Genomic DNA, 18,322 nt, shown 5'->3' with positions numbered 1-18,322 from the left:
GATAGTGTAACATAGTATGTATTTTTAACAAGTTTCTTTGGGATTCAATTCAAAGAAACTTAATTTTCTTTCCGGAAGGAAAGGTGGAGTTATTACGGTTGAAAATTTAGTAGTAACGTTTGTTGAGTTTTGGTTGTTTATAAACGATTATTTTGTCCTTGTAGGATGTATAATTTATATGTTTGGATGTATATGCTTTTTGTGTGAGTCAGTGAGAGAAGATTTTTGTTGTAGAGTTTTTTGTTTTGAACGCCTTGTTAGCAAATCAACAACGTTCATTTTTTTCAATAAACATTTTTGAGAAAGCACTTGAAGCCTGGTCGGCGATTTGGATTCCCAGTTTTTTAATTGAAATGGTACTTTTTCAATCCTTTGGTGGGATGTACTGGGAATTCTCTTATTGAGGTATCCGTTGGTGTGCTGGAAATTTGGGGCACGTAAAGATTTGTCTTGGAAAATCCTCTAGAGATTAATTCGATGTTTATTGATGGCCAGGCTGAGAGTCGTGTAATAGACCCTTTTGTATGTTAAAGGTAAGCTGAAGTCATTTTTGTTCAGTTTATTGGTTCTCAGTTTTAAGAAGTTAGTTCAGTTATTTTTATTTTCTTTTTCTTTTGCTAGGGTGTTCCGGTAGTACAAAATTGTATGTATTTATCGATCCTGTTTAAAGAAGTAATAGAAGTACATTTATTTACCAGTTTTACATTTATTCAGTATATTGGAAATAATAAATTTGGCAGATTTATTTAGAAGTTCGATATTTGACGTGACATTTTGACAAAATTTAAGGAAGATTGCAGTGTGTTTATCCAGGCAAATGATTTTTTTATTGAAGGAAATAAGGACGGTAATAGATTTTATTTTATTTTATGGGAGAAAACAAGAAAGAACAAGGTACAATTTAGATTGGGTTAAGGGGTCTAAAAAGGGGACTAAAATACAATGATTTTTATATTTATGTGAAGGAAACAGCTGGTTCTGGTTTATTTTTTTTAATTAATTACTTACTTTTGTTCTTATAAACTATTGAAATCAAAATTAATATTTGTATGTAAAAAGGGACTTAAAATTTTGTTGACATTATATTCTCTATAGTTATCTAGTGTTTTATTTGAACTGTCATGTCTCATGCTCATCTAATTCAAACCAACTAATTAAAAATAATAATTCCGACTGAGAAATAGCTGTGGTATCCCTAAATTGAAATTTCGCAGGACACGCCGCGCGCCGCCAGATTATCAGACAACCATCGATGGACAAAACGTATTGCTAAGTGGAGGGCCACGAGAAGAAGCTCTACGGAGCAGAGGACGCCCACCAACCAGATAGACCTACGACACAGTATAAAGAGGGACAGTAAAACCTCTTCTATGTCGGCACTTCGACACAGCATAATAAACGAAACCAGTAAGGACACTCCCTGATGCCGCCTTTGAAGTTGAAAAGTACAGGGTCGCCATTTTTCGCGTAGTACATCTCAGTGGTGATGTGATGTGTTGGTTCATCAGTGTTGGCGATGTCACCAACTTTATTACCCGTAAAGACCGCGTCCCACCATCAAATAATTGGATCAAACTGGTTTGAGCAAACTGAAAGTGACAGTTAGTGACGTCACATCCTGAGGGTTCATTGTGGATAATAATGAAAAATTTTAATTTTAAATAAAGTACAAACAAGTTAGACAACTCACTACAAAAAATTTGATCAAACTAGACTGATAGTGAGAGCACAGATTTTTAGAATTTCAAAAAAACTGCAATTGTGACGTCACTTTGACGTACTTCCTCAAGTACGTCAAGTTTGCTCAAACTGTTTGATCAAATTATTTGATGGTGAGACGCGGCCTTAAGAGATTCTTTTTGAATAATTTCTGGAATTTATGCAAAAGATTAACAATACAATCGCCATTCATCGTCAATATTTTGTGTTATGTCCCAATTATTTACATAATTCCCACAGGCATACGTATAAAATTATGTTAAAAAATATGAATGTCATAAAAGTTGAGTAAATCTGATAATTATGTACAAATCGGCAACACTGTCGATTTTCTACATTGTCTGGTACTACGCACAAAATGGCCGACGATCTGCGTAGTAATAGTGCGCGAACTTTTCCCGCCTATTAGTGTGTCACTGCTGTTGCGTTTTCTATGCTGTGACTTCGATCTCAAGAAGTAATACCGGCAGTACGCAATTAGTAATTCATCAGTGGTGGATGCCGTTTTCCCTGTTAAAACCCGTACATTTCTACGCGACTAACAATGCAAGAGTAGTGGTCTAGCGACTGGAACCTTGCGCGGTCGCCATGCGCGTTGAAAGATTTTACTTCCAATTTTTCGGAGAGTAGTTCTACTGTCCCTCTTTATACTGTGTCTACGATCTGAAGCGTGTTATCAATAACGGGATGCAAGCCGTACAAAACATAGGCAGATGGAAAGAGCTGAGGGAGACCTATGTCCAGCAGTGAACGCGTAAGGGTTGATGATGATGATTTTTTTTAAATATTTATTAAATTTTTTTACTTTCCGTGTATTATTGCTTCTTGCGTTTATTTTTTTTTTGCGTGTCATTATCTATTGTATGATTTCGCGTTTTTTTAAACTAGGTATTCCACGTATTCAAGAATTCATTTGCTAGTTAAAAAAATCATACATAATCGTAAATCTATTAGCAGACGCCTATCTGCAATTTTCGCGAAACCAACATTTATTTATTTCCACAAAAACACGTTAAGCCAATGTTTGACTTCATCCTGCCCGATTATATAGGTAGCGGCAGAAGAAAGGGTCGCTTGCCGGGCTGAAGGAATTTTCCAAAGGCGCGATAAGGGTTGTAGATTATACGACGATAAAATGACGTCAGACAGGGGGGAACTTGCATCGAGATATACCCCTATTTATGTAAGCCTTACGATAAAATCAGCACAAAAACATTTTGCGGAAACCTGAGGTGAATTTCAATTATGTGTTGGAAATTAACCTCAAATTGTAGGCGCGTTCGGTTGGAATTTATTGTGATATTATAGAGTGTGTACTTGAATTTTTAATATGTGCACTAAAGATACGAGAGACTCATGAAAAAAGGCTCTTAAATTTACCATATAGAACATAGCCTGGGAAAAAGATTAAAATTTTTTGAAATGTGAGGTCACTCGTTTTTTATATTTATGGTTGGAATGTTTCCTCGAGATATTCACCAAATTTATTAGCCTTCCATCTGTATTTCTTAGTGGAGGATTTTCCATTGTCGGTCGTTTTAATTTCTTAGTGTCTCTCCAGAGGGAATACTCCGTTGTACTATCATTTGACAATCAATTCTCTTAGATAGTTACTAATTGATTCGTTTTTATTTTTTCTAATTTCTCTTTTAAGCTGTCGTGTAGCATTAGGGAGCGTTCAAGTATTACGTAACGCGGTTATTGAAGATTTTTGACCCCCCCCCCTCCCCCCATACGTACCGCACCTTAATGGGGCATTCACGTATTACGTAATGCAATTTTTTAAGATTTTTAACCCCCCCCCCCCCCCAACCTGCTTTACGTAATACTTGAACGGTCCCTTATTTAGTTTTGTTCATCAGATGGAGCTCATCTAGAGCATTGCCAGATCAACTAAAAAGGGGTAATTCCCTGGATTGGCTGTATACCTTATAGTTAAACAAACTGGAACATGAAGTAATTGGAACATTGCCAGATCCTTCTGAGTTTTCTTTTCTCTTCGATTAGCTTTCTAAATGCTTTAGGGTAATTATTACCTTTAACTCTATGAATCAATTCAGGTGAGTTATTCCAAGCGGCTTGTTGAACTTGTTTAACAAAACATTCCGTTTCTTCATCAAGTTCATATCTAGTTTTTAGTGAAACTTTCAGATTGATTGTTTCTTCTAAGTGAAGCTGAAAACTACGCCAATCTGTTAGCCTATTAGTCAGTTAGGAGGTGGCTGGCTTTGAATAACAGTATCACTCAGTATCAACATAACCATGAATTTGTTATCAATATTTTTAATATCCACTGCCGAGCACAAAATTTGACTCACCTCACAATTTAAATTTATTTTAGAAATTATTGTTTTGTTTGAACTATTTTTGGTTCTTAACATAGTTTACTAATGGATTAAATTGCTAATGGAATGAATGCTTAAAGAAAAAAAATTTTTGTCTCTCAAAGTTTATTGAGGGTAATTAATATGAACAATTTTCCTTTGATATACTAAATATTGAAAAGAAACAATTTTAATTTGATGTACATTTTGTTGAAACAAAATATAATAACGAACTTCAGTAGCAAGAGTGCCCTCCTCTAACATTGAAAACAGCTTACCATCGACGAGGCATGCTTTGTATCAGATTTTGGATCACATTATATGGAAGAATATTCCATTCCTTCACCAATACTTCGCGAAGCATTCTTGCATTTCTAGGGGCCGAGCACATGACCCCTTTAACATATCTTTATTCCATGCCAAACATTTTCTATGGGATTGATATCTAGACTGCCAGCAGGCCAAATAAATCGTGTATTTTGAACCTCGTCAAGATACTCAGTAACTATTCGAGTAGTATGGGCCGTCCATTATAATACATAAATGTTGAATCATTACAACAATAACCATAAATGGTAAAAACATCTTGTGCAACATGTGTCATGTACCTATGCGCAGTCAATGTCCAATTCTCGACAAAGACTAACTCCGTTCTAGTGTCCCATAACTGTCCCTGGATCAAATGTATTTTCCAAAATATAATGGCATTTTATTTCAGAAGCACTTAATAATGAAAAATTAGCGTCCATTTTTGGTACCCTAGAGTTGAACAATTCCCGTCTACAGCAGAACGAGCCACAAATTATACCGCTCTCCCGTATTTCCTATAAATCATGAACAAGCTTGCTTAACTTTTCAAAAACTTCTACTCCGGTCAACTTACACATCCTAGGTTACAAAAATTACCATCAAGCTGAAAATTGGCAGGATTGTTTAAAATACCATTATAAATGAAATCTAAAAACTCATAAATCCGACCTGAGCTAAAAAATTTACGCGGGGTCAAAGGTCACCAAATATAGTTTTTATCGATTTTTAGCGAACCGATAAGTTCTATCAAAAAATTAGTTTTTAAAAAAATGTAGATTAGATAATTATCTATAAAAAATCTCTTATTACTTTTTTTCTTAAGAGCCACCGTTTTTGAGATACAACGATTCAAAAAGTCGTAATCGTCATAATATGCGCACACGTTTCCACACCACCTTTGAGGTAGTGTACTTAGCGCGTTTTTTTAACGTGGTTTCCCCAGTGGGCCTATTCCACGGATCTTTTATGATTCTGTTTAATTTGAAACTATTGAATAATTGATATTGGTCTTCTTCTTTTTGTTGTTCTTCTTCTTGTTCATCCTGGGTGCAAGTAAATTACTTCAATAATGACACATTGCATGGCTCCTCGATAGAATCCAATGAATCCTCAATTGTTGGTGATTCAACATTAGAGCACGACCGGTTTTGACAATTAGTGCATGCTACCGAACAAAACAGTCCAACTTTTTTGCAACCACAGGAATTTTTCAGGAGTTTTTCCGGCGCAGGTGGGAGAAAAGTTTGAATGGGTTCTAATGAACTGTCGACTAATTTCCATCCCCAGTCTTTTGGATCTAGCTGATAACCAAGCCACACTTGAACTTGGTAATATACCCGAAAAAGATGTTGATAAGCAGCCGCTGAAGTTGGAGGAAGACAAGATAACTGAACTTGTTTTTTATTTCGAGTATTTTTAAAGAAACATGTATATCGAAACTTATCTAAGCACGTAGTTTTTTTAGGCGCTCGTTACATAGAGAGTTAGAGACAAAAAATCTAATTCCGTTGGAAATAACTTCGTGTGGAGTTGAATTAGTTTTTTAAAAACTTCAGCACATTCAAGTAAATCTTGTTTTTCAAACATTTTAAAAAGAGTCGTTTTACTCCTCCTGAAAAATGCAGATATATCACAGCCAGTTATTGCGTGTAAAAATAGTATATGATTTTGACACTTTGCAAAAGTAGATAAACTTTTCGATGAATATGAAATAAAAAAAGATAGTTTTCTCGATTGGAGTTCGAGCAGTGAGTAATACGAGCAAGTCTACATCTTCACCTACAACAATAGTTGTATTTGTTAAATTGAATTGCTCTATGGCTGTTTCAATTATCATTACGTCAGAATCATTATTTACCGATATATTTACCTATATATTTTCAGCAGTAATTTTGTTCAACAGCATATTTTCAACATTTTGCCTAGAAAGTTGGCTTTCACTATTATGTTTAAACCCTTCTGAGAAAAGAATAGGTATGGTGATTAAATTAGCCGACGTACAGATAGAACGTGTTTATTCCGACAAAACATATATTTACAAATTGAATAAGACGCATAAGTAAGAAGAATTATTATAAGTTAATATTTTGTAATATCAATTTGCTATCTTTGTTAAGAATAAGCCGTAAAGTAAAATAAATAATTCTTATTATTTTCGCGTTACATTCACTTTGTAAAGATTTTTTTGTTGGCACTATAATATAATACAGCTTATACATTGCATCCCTCGGTAGACCGCAAGCTGTATAGTAGAAACATCATATTTATAATATCTTATATTATTATGTGTAATATAAGTTAAGTTGACCGATAGCATATTAATATTATGTTTACTTGTATTACAGCTTCAGTGATGTATACGTAGTGTACTAATACATATTATTACTATGACGATTAGAACTCTTTAAACTCTTTGAATCGTTGTATTTTAAAAACTGTGGCTCTTATGAAAAAAAGTATTAACATATTTTTTATAGATAATTGCCTAAGAAACATTTTTTGTTAGAACTAATTTTATGATAAAACTTACCGTTTCGCTGAAAATCGCTAAAGACCATATTTGGTGACTTTTGACCCCGCGTAAATTTTTTAGCTCGGGTCGGATTTATGAGGACTTTTTAGATTTCATTTATGATGGTATTTTGAACAATCCTGCCAATTTTCAGCTTGATGGTAATTATTGTAACCTCACTCCTATTTTTGAGTCTAGCTAGACCGGTCTATTACCCGTTAAAATAGTCCTAAAAAACATCAGTACTGTAGGAAAGTTGTTTTTGAAGTTCAAAATGCCATTGATCCCTTTAGAACGTACTAATGTTGTCTATCATATACCCTGTGCAGAGTTCAACTCCTGTAATATTGTCTAGACCAGCTACTCTCGTCTTGGTCATCTAACTCTTCACAAAAGCAAAATAAGGATTTCCAAACCCTCTTGTACCCTTGCACAACACGCCGTTTCTGCTACACATCAATTCGACTTTAACAAGTATTAAAATACTGGCCAAACAACAAAATTAGCATAAGAGATCCCTCCACGAAATTTGTCATATTCTCAATCATTGATCTGCCATAAATAGAATAACTGACGTCGATAGTTTGTGCCAGATTTATGGCTCTCTCTCATTATACAAAATTAATAATCACATCATACTCCTTATTCCGAGTTAAACAAATAGTCTAATAGTAGTCCACCATACAAAACGTCCCTTCGAACAACTTGTTCTATGAACTGCGTAGAAGTAATCATCAACTCCTTTTAACAATCACACAGTAGTTGAACCACAACTATATACATATTAATGGAAGATATACATACATGTGTGGAAGCTCTGGTTTCCTAAACAAAAAATTTCTAAAAATGTATAATCATTTTCAATTTCCTTGCAATTCGAAAATGCAGCAGCATTATACACTATTTAAATCGGAGAGTGCAGGAAGAGTCAATACCGGCTTCGGGGATTTTTTCCCCTCATCAGTAGTCCCATATCCTCTTCTCTCCAATTTAACCCAACTTGTATTCTGTTATTCGATATGGAATAATCTTCTGGGGTGCTGCAGTGGATAGCTTAACTGTCTTCATAGTCCAAAAAAGGCCGTTCGGGTTATTTTAGGAATAAAGGTGGGAGAATCATGTGAATATTCAAATTACTCGATATACTCATTTTCCCAGCCATCTATCCATATGACTGTATTATAGTAGAAAGGAAGCCACTTCAGGACACTTTGACCTTTGAACCCTAGCGATACAACATCGCGCGTGACTACAGCAGACCGCGTGACTCCGGCGTGGGTGACGTCAGTGGAGTAACTTGTCGGGACTTGTCGGGTGACGTCAGTGGGGTAACTTGTCGGGACTTGTTGGGTGACGTCATTGGGGAGCTTGTCGGGTGACGTCATGGGGCCACAGCCCGATTAATTATTTTAATTATTTTTAATCATATTTTAAGTCATTATAATAGTCTAAGTATGTCAATAGTCAATAACCATTAATATTAAACAAAAAATTTTTCCTTAGCAGGGAATTGAACCAAGTACTAACACGACAGTAACTAGATACACATTCCGCTAACCCACGCAAACGCTTGCTAGACACGGGTAATATAAGGTATAAATAAAAAACAAATAGATAGGTAAAAATTGTAAAGAAAATTACTACATACTTAAATGTATTATAAAATTAATATATTCCTAAATTTTAGAAGAAACATTCGTAAATAGGTACATTTATACAAAACACAAAAGCATGTAGGTACCTACACATAAGTATTACTGTATATGAAGAAGCTTCTATAACAGGACAAAGGGATATTAATCTTCTAAGCAGCTCAATGTACATGCAAGATATCGCTTGAAAACCTATTGCGAATAGATGAAAAATCAAACACATCATACCACAGATCATCCTCACATTATGACCAAACCACCGAACGTGTCTAAGTATAGGTACCTACACGGCTCTCGTCTCTCACACAGATACACACAGATGACCTACAATATTCCTATATAATTATGGGTATTAACCAGCGAATTCTTACAGTATGACCAAACCAACAAACATCCACTATAATATTAAAAGGCAATATACAATATTCTTTTTGTGATTTAATTAATAAGCATGAACCAGTCTTACAGTATAGCCAAACAATAAAAACCTATCTTACTCGATAAAGATATCAGCTGAACGATCACTGCTCAACATGGACCTTATATGAACGATCACTACTATACATAGGTCTCCATTGAACGCGCACAGCTATTATTCTGTATATGCCTATCATATGTATGAAACTTACTAAATCGAGAGGGTATTGTGAGCTGCATACTTTATTTTATCTACGACAATTCAGGTAATACTCTCCAATGAACGTACATTACTATACGCCGATATTATTCTGTATATGCCTATCATTTTAGTGAATATTACTGAAGTATTGTGATTTGCGTACTATATTTTATCTACGGCAAGTGTGTAATATTATGTTTTTACAGGTTGATATTGAACATCTTTGATAAGAAAGATATGTTGGTCATAGACGTTTCTTCGATAGCCATCAGGCAACAATTTCCCCTGATCATGTTTATAAAACATACGGAATGCACTGTATATACTAACCCAAGCTGACAACATACTTTGCAGATATGGATCACGATCAGCTTATAGGTTTATGTACGATTCCCTTCGTAAAGGTACATAGGCGTGCATCCGCGTGGGATAAAAGTCGACCGTCCTTTTTATACTCCGAATAAGAGGACCATCAAATATTTAAAGTTAAAATGTGTCATGGCGAGAAAATAAAATTATATACAGTTTATGTGCGTAAAATATAAACGGTAATACAGGGTAATAACGAAAAAAAATATGTTAATGTACAAAAACGATATCCAACAGTATTGTCGTAAAGAAAAGGGATGTCGTAAAGGTCTTAACGTTAAATCATCTAAATAGCTTAATTTAGCGAGACAAATGATACATCGATGTTAGCATATACATGACAGTCGACTGTCATGTAAATGACACGTACAGTGCTGCACGACAATTTTAAAACATTGATTTGACAGACCAATACTTGGCGGCTGCGGCAAAGAAGTTGACATGACAAACAAAAAGAAAAAGAATTTACAGCAATATGACAAACGAAAAGGAGAAGAAGAAGTGACAAACGAAAAGAAGAAGTGACACATCGAAAAGAAGATGAAGAAGAATTGACAAACCGTAAAAAAGAAGAAGAATTGGCCGTTAATATTGAACGTTGACAGACCGCAAAGAAGAAGAAGTAAACGTGACAAACGAAAAAAAGAAGAAATGACAATGGCTCAGCACAATGAAGAAGTGACAAATCGAAAAAAGAAGAAGAAGAATTGACAGAAACATGACAAACGAAAAGAAGAAGAAGGATTGACAAACGAAAAGAAGAAGAAGGCTCAACACAATGAAGAATAATTTAAAAATCGAGAAGAAGAAGAATTGACAACATGATAAACGAAAAGAAGAAAAAGAATTGACGGCAACATGACAAACGTAAAGAAGAAGAAGTGACAATAGCTCAACACAATGAAGAATAATTGACAAATCGAAAAGAAGAAGAAGAATTGATAACAACATAACAAACGAAAAGAAGAAGAAGAAGAAGAAGAACTGACAGAGCGAAAAGAAGAAGAAGTGACAATGGCTCGACACAAAAAAAGAAGAAGAAATTAAATACGATTTAATTAATTATAAAAAGTTACATTTCACATCTAATACTAGTATTAAATAGAATTTCATTAGTCACACAAAACGAATGTGTCAGCGGTCGTAAGGCACATTCCTCATCTCATATTACACCTGTAACATTATATTGCAATAGTAAGAATGTAGGGCAATGACCGCAAAAAAGCAACGATTATATTTTTTGCAACATCGCCAGAAACACCTTGCAAATTTCAATAGCGGAAATTAAAACTGCAAATTCTAGAAATAATATTCACATGTCGTTTAATTTATGTCGCATTTAATCTGATGGTGCAAAATTAGCAAGAATGTATAATATGACAATGATGCATTAAAACCGCAAGTTCGAACAAAAAAGCATCGATTATATTTTTTAGTATACGATTTTCAGCATTATGACATAACATTGTAGACGAACGAAACGAACAGGGAAATCAGTGTAGAGTGAGCACATCTTAAATAAGGTAAATGGTTCTTATTTCTGCAATTCTTTTTTAGTAAATATGTAGTGATAAATATAATTTTATTTCTTTTAACATTTCCATTTAACATTTATTAAGATAATAGCATTTGATTTTTACGGTCTATTTCTAAATTCGGCGTTGCACCTATCCGCATATTGTTGGTTGATTTTACGTTTTATTTAAAAAATAATAGCTTTAATGGCACATTTCTAAAGTACTCCTTCTTTTATCGTTTCCTTGTTATGCAAATAAATGAGAGAGGTTGTTGCTATCCACAAAAGGATAATAATATTTTATTTTATGGTTTATTTTTTGTTTCTAATTTAATCTAAATGTATTTTTATGTGTTGTTTTTTTTTTATAAATTGTATGTTTCATTTGTCCTTATATTTTTGATCGATTTTACGTTTTATTTAAAAAATTATAGCTTTTTATCCGTAATACTTCTTCTGTTTAGCAATATACTATCAATCACAGCTAATATTTATTTTTTAATAGCGTGATAATAATAATGTTGCATCTGTACACATCCCAGCGTATTTTTTTACTTTATAAAAATATATTGACAATCCTACTAATGCATTGGGTTAGTAAATAACACTATGCGTTTTTTATTATTTTTATTTAAATTATTTCATACGAGTACATTGTTAAAGTTAGTAATAATTAAAAAACTAGCCAATTTATTTTAACATTTTCATCCATGGATCTAACGGAATAACGGTTAAATGAAGGTGTCTCGTATTCTATGTCTGTGCGCTATTTAAATTGTTGGCAGATTATTCATTACTATTACGACGTTTTTTCTAATTTTTCTATGCATTTTCAAAACGACTTCGACGACGTGTTTGCTCATTTTTAAACAAAGGTTTGATGGTTTTATTACATTTATCCCGGAATGCTTGATATGTCAAATATCCTGGAGAAACTCTATGAATACCTGTGACCTCTTATATTTTTTATAGTTGAGGCTGTCCTTTGTCGTAAAGTCTTGAGGATTCTTATAAAATAGTAAATTGTTTAGCCCACAAGTAGTTTTGTGCTTGTTATCGTTAATCAGTACATTTTTAGGAGCAAATTTGATGTTTTTTTGCCCATTATCCTTTTATCAGTTTTCCAAACACACTGTGGACCTTAAGCTCTATCAATATCTGGGAATAATACCAATATTTTAGAAGGTGTACATCTTCTTCTTCATCTGTGCTCTCATCACCCTTCCATTTTTATATCTTCACCGCTTTTACGCATAAACATTCCTTTTTTCATCGTAAATTTTATTTAATGAGATAGAAGTTCTTTTTCATCAGCTTGCATTTTCCGAGAACTTTGTACTTTTCTCTCACTATTGCCGCACGTTTGTTTACCTGAACCGCTCTACTGAAGACATGTTAACAAATGAATTCTCACATGAATGACTTTGAATCTTTGTATATTTATACTTCTGTGCCCTTCTGTTAGTGTGTCTCTGATGACGTCTGAACGTCTCAGGTAATCTTTGTGGTCGTCTGTGCCTTTTGTTAGCGTGTCTCTGATGACGTCTGTACGTCTCTGGTACACTTCTATGTTCGTCTGTGCCTTTTGTTAGCGTGTCTCTGATGACGTCTGTACGTCTCTGGTACACTTCTACGGTCGTCTGTGCCTTCTGTTAGCGTGTCTCTGATCACGTCATATTTAACGCCAAATGTCATGTCCTGTGTCAAACGACACGTCCTGCGTCGAATGTAACGTCATTCACGTCACGTCTTTCACGTCATATTTCACGACAAATGTCAAGTCATTAACGTAACGTCATTCACGTCACATCATTCACGTCACATCATTCACGTCACGTCACACACGTCACTCACGTCACGTCATTCATGTCACGTCATTCGCGTCACATCATTCACGTCACGTCACGCATGTCACGTCATACACGTCACGTCATACAAGTCACGTCATTCACGTAACGTCATTCACGTCACGTTATTCACGTCACATCATTCACGTCACATCATTCACGTCACGCCAAATGTCAAGTCCTGCGTCAAACGAAACGTCGTGCGTCGAATGTAACGTCATTCACGTCACGTCTTTCACGTCATATTTCACGACAAATGTCACGTCATTCACGTAACGTAATTCACGTCACATTATTCACGTCACGTCACACACGTCACATCATTCACGTCACTCACGTCACGTCATTCGCGTCACGTCATTCACGTCACGTCATACACGTCACGTCATACACGTCACGTCATTCACGTAACGTCATTCACGTCACGTCCTTCACGTCACATCATTCGCGTCACATCATTCACGTCACGCCAAATGTTAACGTCCTGCGTCAAACGAAACGTCCTGCGTCGAATGTAACGTCATTTACGTCAAGTCACAAGGACGTGACGTGAATGACGTTACGTGAATGACGTGACGTGTATGACGTGACGTGAATGACGTGACGCGAATGACGTGACGTGAGTGACGTGAATGATGTGACGTGTGTGACGTGACGTGAATAATGTGACGTGAATGATGTGACGTGAATGACGTTACGTGAATGACGTGACATTTGTCGTGAAATATGACGTGAAAGACGTGACGTGAATGACGTTACATTCGACGCAGGACGTTTCGTTTGACGCAGGACTTGACATTTGGCGTGACGTGAATGATGTGACGTGAATGATGTGACGTGAATAACGTGACGTGAATGACGTTACGTGAATGACGTGACGTGTATGACGTGACGTGTACGACGTGACATGAGTGACGTGACGCGAATGACGTGACATGAATAACGTGACGTGAGTGACGTGTGTGACGTGACGTGAATGATGTGACGTGAATGATGTGACGTGAATGACGTTACGTTAATGACTTGACATTTGTCGTGAAATATGACGTGAAGGACGTGACGTGAATGACGTTACATTCGACGCAGGACGTGTCGTTTAACAGAGGACATGACATTTGGCGTTAAATATGACGTGATCAGAGACACGCTAACAGAAGGCACAGACGACCGTAGAAGTGTACCAGAGACGTACAGACGTCATCAGAGACACGCTAACAAAAGGCACAGACGACCATAGAAGTGTACCAGAGACGTACAGACGTCATCAGAGACACGCTAACAAAAGGCACAGACGACCACAAAGATTACCTGAGACGTTCAGACGTCATCAGAGACACACTAACAGAAGGGCACAGAAGTATAAATATACAAAGCTTCAAAGTCATTCATGTGAGAATTCATTTGTTAACATGTCTTCAGTAGAGCGGTTCAGGTAAACAAACGTGCGGCAATAGTGAGAGAAAAGTACAAAGTTCTCGGAAAATGCAAGCTGATGAAAAAGAACTTCTATCTCATTAAATAAAATTTACGATGAAAAAAGGAATGTTTATGCGTAAAAGCGGTGAAGATATAAAAATGGAAGGGTGATGAGAGCACAGATGAAGAAGAAGATGTACACCTTCTAAAATATTGGTATTATTCCCAGATATTGATAGAGCTTAAGGTCCACAGTGTGTTTGGAAAACTGATAAAAGGATAATGGGCAAAAAACATCAAATTTGCTCCTAAAAATGTACTGATTAACGATAACAAGCACAAAACTACTTGTGGGCTAAACAATTTACTATTTTATAAGAATCCTCAAGACTTTACGACAAAGGACAGCCTCAACTATAAAAAATATAAGAGGTCACAGGTATTCATAGAGTTTCTCCAGGATATTTGACATATCAAGCATTCCGGGATAAATGTAATAAAACCATCAAACCTTTGTTTAAAAATGAGCAAACACGTCGTCGAAGTCGTTTTGAAAATGCATAGAAAAATTAGAAAAAACGTCGTAATAGTAATGAATAATCTGCCAACAATTTAAATAGCGCACAGACATAGAATACGAGACACCTTCATTTAACCGTTATTCCGTTAGATCCATGGATGAAAATGTTAAAATAAATTGGCTAGTTTTTTAATTATTACTAACTTTAACAATGTACTCGTATGAAATAATTTAAATAAAAATAATAAAAAACGCATAGTGTTATTTACTAACCCAATGCATTAGTAGGATTGTCAATATATTTTTATAAAGTAAAAAAATACGCTGGGATGTGTACAGATGCAACATTATTATTATCACGCTATTAAAAAATAAATATTAGCTGTGATTGATAGTATATTGCTAAACAGAAGAAGTATTACGGATAAAAAGCCTATAATTTTTTAAATAAAACGTAAAATCGATCAAAAATATAAGGACAAATGAAACATACAATTTATAAAAAAAAACAACACATAAAAATACTTTTAGATTAAATTAGAAACAAAAAATAAACCATAAAATAAAATATTATTATCCTTTTGTGGATAGCAACAACCTCTCTCATTTATTTGCATAACAAGGAAACGATAAAAGAAGGAGTACTTTAGAAATGTGTCATTAAAGCTATTATTTTTTAAATAAAACGTAAAATCAATCAACAATATGCGGATAGGTGCAACGCCGAATTTAGAAATAGACCGTAAAAATCAAATGCTATTATCTTAATAAATGTTAAATGGAAATGTTAAAAGAAATAAAATTATATTTATCACTACATACCTATTTACTAAAAAAGAATTGCAGAAATAAGAATCATTTACCTTATTTAAGATGTGCTCACTCTACACTGATTTCCCTGTTCGTTTCGTTCGTCTACAATGTTATGTCATAATGCTGAAAATCGTATACTAAAAAATATAATCGATGCTTTTTTGTTCGAACTTGCGGTTTTAATGCATCATTGTCATATTATACATTCTTGCTAATTTTGCACCATCAGATTAAATGCGACATAAATTAAACGACATGTGAATATTATTTCTAGAATTTGCAGTTTTAATTTCCGCTATTGAAATTTGCAAGGTGTTTCTGGCGATGTTGCAAAAAATATAATCGTTGCTTTTTTGCGGTCATTGCCCTACATTCTTACTATTGCAATATAATGTTACAGGTGTAATATGAGATGAGGAATGTGCCTTACGACCGCTGACACATTCGTTTTGTGTGACTAATGAAATTCTATTTAATACTAGTATTAGATGTGAAATGTAACTTTATATAATTAATTAAATCGTATTTAATTTCTCCTTCTTTTTTTGTGTCGAGCCATTGTCACTTCTTCTTCTTTTCGGTCTGTCAGTTCTTCTTCTTCTTCTTCTTTTCGTTTGTTATGTTGTTATCAATTCTTCTTCTTCTTTTCGATTTGTCAATTATTCTTCATTGTGTTGAGCTATTGTCACTTCTTCTTCTTTACGTTTGTCATGTTGCCGTCAATTCTTTTTCTTCTTTTCGTTTATCATGTTGTCAATTCTTCTTCTTTTCGATTTTTAAATTATTCTTCATTGTGTTGAGCCTTCTTCTTCTTTTCGTTTGTCAATCCTTCTTCTTCTTTTCGTTTGTCATGTTTCTGTCAATTCTTCTTCTTCTTTTTTCGATTTGTCACTTTTTCATTGTGCTGAGCCATTGTCATTTCTTCTTTTTTTCGTTTGTCACGTTTACTTCTTCTTCTTTGCGGTCTGTCAACGTTCAATATTAACGGCCAATTCTTCTTTTTTACGGTTTGTCAATTCTTCTTCATCTTCTTTTCGATTTGTCACTTCTTCTTTTCGTTTGTCACTTCTTCTTCTCCTTTTCGTTTGTCATGTTGCTGTAAATTCTTTTTCTTTTTGTTTGTCATGTCAACTTCTTTGCCGCAGCCGCCAAGTATTGGTCTGTCAAATCAATGTTTTAAAATTGTCGTGCAGCACTGTACGTGTCATTTACATGACAGTCGACTGTCATGTATATGCTAACATCGATGTATCATTTGTCTCGCTAAATTAAGCTATTTAGATGATTTAACGTTAAGACCTTTACGACATCCCTTTTCTTTACGACAATACTGTTGGATATCGTTTTTGTACATTAACATATTTTTTTTCGTTATTACCCTGTATTACCGTTTATATTTTACGCACATAAACTGTATATAATTTTATTTTCTCGCCATGACACATTTTAACTTTGAATATTTGATGGTCCTCTTATTCGGAGTATAAAAAGGACGGTCGACTTTTATCCCACGCGGATGCACGCCTATGTACCTTTACGAAGGGAATCGTACATAAACCTATAAGCTGATCGTGATCCATATCTGCAAAGTATGTTGTCAGCTTGGGTTAGTATATACAGTGCATTCCGTATGTTTTATAAACATGATCAGGGGAAATTGTTGCCTGATGGCTATCGAAGAACCGTCTATGACCAACATATCTTTCTTATCAAAGATGTTCAATATCAACCTGTAAAAACATAATATTACACACTTGCCGTAGATAAAATATAGTACGCAAATCACAATACTTCAGTAATATTCACTAAAATGATAGGCATATACAGAATAATAGCGGCGTATAGTAATGTACGTTCATTGGAGAGTATTACCTGAATTGTCGTAGATAAAATAAAGTATGCAGCTCACAATACCCTCTCGATTTAGTAAGTTTCATACATATGATAGGCATATACAGAATAATAGCTGTGCGCGTTCAATGGAGACCTATGTATAGTAGTGATCGTTCATATAAGGTCCATGTTGAGCAGTGATCGTTCAGCTGATATCTTTATCGAGTAAGATAGGTTTTTATTGTTTGGCTATACTGTAAGACTGGTTCATGCTTATTAATTAAATCACAAAAAGAATATTGTATATTGCCTTTTAATATTATAGTGGATGTTTGTTGGTTTGGTCATACTGTAAGAATTCGCTGGTTAATACCCATAATTATATAGGAATATTGTAGGTCATCTGTGTGTATCTGTGTGAGAGACGAGAGCCGTGTAGGTACCTATACTTAGACACGTTCGGTGGTTTGGTCATAATGTGAGGATGATCTGTGGTATGATGTGTTTGATTTTTCATCTATTCGCAATAGGTTTTCAAGCGATATCTTGCATGTACATTGAGCTGCTTAGAAGATTAATATCCCTTTGTCCTGTTATAGAAGCTTCTTCATATACAGTAATACTTATGTGTAGGTACCTACATGCTTTTGTGTTTTGTATAAATGTACCTATTTACGAATGTTTCTTCTAAAATTTAGGAATATATTAATTTTATAATACATTTAAGTATGTAGTAATTTTCTTTACAATTTTTACCTATCTATTTGTTTTTATTTATACCTTATATTACCCGTGTCTAGCAAGCGTTTGCGTGGGTTAGCGGAATGTGTATCTAGTTACTGTCGTGTTAGTACTTGGTTCAATTCCCTGCTA

At 34.7% G+C, this 18,322-nt stretch overlaps 1 long non-coding RNA gene across 1 annotated transcript; it reads left to right on the top strand.

The window, feature by feature from the left end:
* The first annotated feature begins 244 nt into the window (after positions 1 to 244).
* On the top strand, positions 245 to 1,098 carry LOC126884473 (uncharacterized). The gene is made up of 2 exons (XR_007698056.1): positions 245 to 533; positions 622 to 1,098. It is a non-coding gene; the product is annotated as an uncharacterized LOC126884473 (long non-coding RNA).
* The last annotated feature ends 17,224 nt before the right edge of the window (positions 1,099 to 18,322 follow it).

Source organism: Diabrotica virgifera, chromosome 1 (assembly GCF_917563875.1).
Source record: "Diabrotica virgifera virgifera chromosome 1, PGI_DIABVI_V3a".
NCBI classification, from domain to species: Eukaryota; Metazoa; Arthropoda; class Insecta; order Coleoptera; family Chrysomelidae; genus Diabrotica; species Diabrotica virgifera.
Note: the sequence above shows the minus strand (reverse complement) of the source record. Positions and strands in the feature narration are given on the sequence as shown.